Here is a 4,033-nt window from a genome sequence, read left to right on the forward strand (position 1 = left end):
TGGTGTGTGTGTGTGTGTGTGTGTGTGTGTGTGGTGCATGCCCATATGTTGTATAGAAGTCTTTTTTAATGACTTGAACATATTTCAATTCTTATATTTGATGCTAATAATTTATTAAAGTGGAGTCAACAGATTTCTACATTGACAGTTAATTTACAAGTGAGCCTAATCTGTCAAAATGTCAATGTTTTAAAAAGGTCTAGTAGGTTGGACTTTAATCTGTCACCTCATCGCACAGATAGTATTAAATTAACATATAGAAATTAACTATATACATGCAGTTAATTTAATATACATGACATTTTGACAGATATATGACACACAGTTCTTTATATACATGCATGCACATAGAATTTGTGTGTAATAAATATAGAAAACTATGATGCATATTTAGAGAAGATAGATTAATAAATATTATCATTACAAACTTACGAACGACGGAAGAAGAAATGGTTGTACGAGATTGATATTGACAGTAGCAACTACTGGAGATGAAATGGTGAAAAATTAAATTTCATGAAAAAAAATGAGCAATTAATTATTACACATAAGTACGATAAAACTAATGATAATTGATTGACATACAAGCAAAGATATACGTGCACATACTAAGGTGAACTAGGGCGATGATGCATCATTCATCATGAGGACATTTAGGGCATATAGATCCATAGCGCAAGAGAAAAATGTACCATCTCACCTATTCATGTCCAGACATAAAACAGAAGAGTACATCAAAGCAATAAACCATCAATGGTTTATGTTTGCCTCAATATTCATTCTTCACTTTTCATGGCGGACCTTCATGTCTAACAAGAATGCACGCACAATGGCTCTACATTTGGCTCAGTCCTTATCTCTTAGTTTTCTCCGAGATTGATCAAAGAAGTTAGTCACAAGGTGATAGCTTGAATCAGATCAGAATCACACTAGCTTGACACTCGTGTTCTTATACTTAAGCAAGTCTTTTTCTTTTTTTTTTTCCTAAATGGCTCTGATGGTTAAATAGGATGTTAGGTATGGCTCATTGACCAGATAAGGGACAAAAGCTGGAGCAAAAAGGAACGAGCGAGCAGAGCGGAGCTCACGAGCAGAGTGGAGCGAAATACAAGGATAATTTTGTAATTACATATGGTACGTCAGAGTTATATATATATGATGTATTGTAACCCTAAATAGTATTGTACATTTTTTTTTTGTGAAATCCAAAGAAGCGGTTGCTCTACTCCCAAGGACGTAGACAAATTTCTGAACATCGTTAAATCTCTGTATTTTCTTCTTGATTTGTGTTAATTTTTGCGACTTCCTTGCCCAAATTACTCAACATAGGAAAAGCGCATTATTGATTATGGACTTTTAAAATGTGGTCTTGAATTTTTGCGACTTCCTTGCCCTAATTACTCAACATAGGAAAAGAGCATTATTGATTATGGACTTTTAAAATGTGGTCTTGGTTAACTATTTAGGAATAACAACGCCAACTGTTCTTAATTATCTTAATTAATTACAGCGTTCAATAGTCCATTAGTCCATTGATCGAATCCATGAATAATTTGTCAACTGATACGAAGAAAACGATGGTAATAGAAGGAAGAAGACGCAGTTGTGTCATTATCTCAGCATTGTGCCGAAAATACTACTGTCGCGGAACTGGACAGGCATCCATGAGGACCACAGAAGGGGGAGAGAGGAGTGAGAAAAAGAGAGAGAAACTTTTCTGTCACAGTAGAAGAATGTTGACATATTTGGCTGTTGTGGGTTTTAGTAGGTCTCATTGCTCGACAGGGTCAGCATCCTACTTGCGCTGCCTAGCATTCTTTTGATTAAGGAGGTAGCAAAATAGCTAGCCAATACGAAAGCATGTACTGGTTTATTACTTTTGTGAAATTAACTTGAGTAATTAATGGTGCATAATTAAGAGAGTTCTATTATTATTATCATAATATTTTTGTAATGCTAAAGTTAGGTATCAGAAACTTTTTTAGCACTCGGATCTATAGTTGGCCTAGTTAAAATTTAATAAATTTCACATTTAATTTCTCATGACATATGGAGTGCCGCCAAAATTTTTTATCAAGATCGGGCACGAATCTTGATTCATTTTGGGATTGACAATTTCGGGAATCAATTGAAGGACCATCCAAACCATGATTTTGAAAAACTTTTAACCAAACAAAATGTCTCGATAACTAAACCTGATGACGTTAAAAATATTCTATTTTGGGCCCAAATGAGCTCAGAACGAGCACTTTAAGGAAAAATAAAAAAATAAAATATTAATTGGAAGACAAAATGGCCTCCAAATTTTACATGTTTGTTGTATATCAAATGTCTTGATGATATTATCCAACAAAATTGCTTAATTCTAGCATCACTAAAATACTTAAATACTCGAAATATCACATAATCAAGGAAATCACTTCTAAGTTGTGTTAAGAAGTGTTTTGGATTTTAGTGGTATTTTCAAAGTGTCACACCTAAAATTTATAAATAAATCCCCACATTCTACTTGAAGACCTAGAAGATGATAGCTAGGGAGTTGGACTAAAGATAGAAAGAGCTCAAGGATTTGGATCATCATTGAGCTCTAATTGACTACCATCGTTAAACAACCAAAGTCTAAACACTACCATCTTACTACTATCACAAGTTTACCATCGTTAGACTAGTCCAACATTATTGGAACATTGTCACAGTCTATCCACTGGTATTAAACTATCAATGTTGTTGATATATCATCTTTGAACTATCACTAACCTTATATCATTATCAAGTTGTTTTCACTTGACCACTATCATTGGATCATAGCAGTCCAACCATAACCATAGAACACTCATCACTCGTCCACCATTATTGAATTGTTGTTGCCCTTTTTATCACCACCAGGTAATTATCACTTATCTAACAAAGTCATACTGATATCACCAATCCATCATCATTTGACCACCATTACGTATTTACCTTCATTGGACAATAATCATCCCCAATCCATCATCATTTGACCACCATTACGTATTTACCTTCATTGGACAATAATCATCCAACAAAATTTGTCAACTTATTCACCATCCAATTTTCTTTAGGTCGCTACCATTGCACATTCACGTCCATGGCCCATTCATCATTATTATATCATCAATGCTCATATACCGCCAACAAACCTTTCATCTATCATCATCGAGTCATTGTTTCCCTACCACCATCTTTGGACCATCATAGCCCATCCATAGCTATCAAACTTTTGCCTTTATTAGGCTATCACCATCATTAAATCATGGCCATCTAGCCATTGTTAATTAATCACAACCAAAACTTGAAAATGTTTCCAAATTATAGTTGTTTATTTATGATCTATCAACCACCATTGCTCATCTCTATTACTTACCAAACCTTCATTACTTGATTACAATTTCCCTCTTACAGTCGTCCAACATCCCTTATTTGATTATGTTCGTCTAATAAATGGCACTTTATTATAATTTTTTTATTACCATTACTCGACACTTTATCATTTTATATGTGTTTGACACACACTCTAAGCGATGTCGTCATTTATAAGACTAATTTGCACCATTGATGTGTGTCATTGCCTTTAAGCCTGATGTACATGACATATACTATAACTTATCAAGCCAATATACATAATCTATGCCAATGCTAACACATGCTAACTTCTTAACTTAGCATCACTTGTTGAGGAATATAAGAGGCATAAATTCTAAAAGAAATTATATTTGATTGGTCGAATATGACATTAAAAATAATTATATACTATTTCAAAAGATAAAAATCTTAATCTATAACAGATTCAATTATTAAATACGTATTTCAAAAATATGATCGTCGGTTAATATTTATTTATAAGGGATGGTTTAATGTATCGGTAATAATTAAAACCGTCTGAAAAAATAATACTGTTAATAAGCAATGACTTAATCTGTGGTTATGCCGTCGTAAATAACCCAGATTAATATCGTCGGTTTTACCGTCAATTTTAGCATTTTTTTTCTATAGTGATATATATATATATATA

The sequence above is a fragment of the Phalaenopsis equestris genome, unplaced genomic scaffold (genome assembly GCF_001263595.1).
Source record: "Phalaenopsis equestris unplaced genomic scaffold, ASM126359v1 Scaffold000202, whole genome shotgun sequence".
NCBI classification, from domain to species: domain Eukaryota; kingdom Viridiplantae; phylum Streptophyta; class Magnoliopsida; order Asparagales; family Orchidaceae; genus Phalaenopsis; species Phalaenopsis equestris.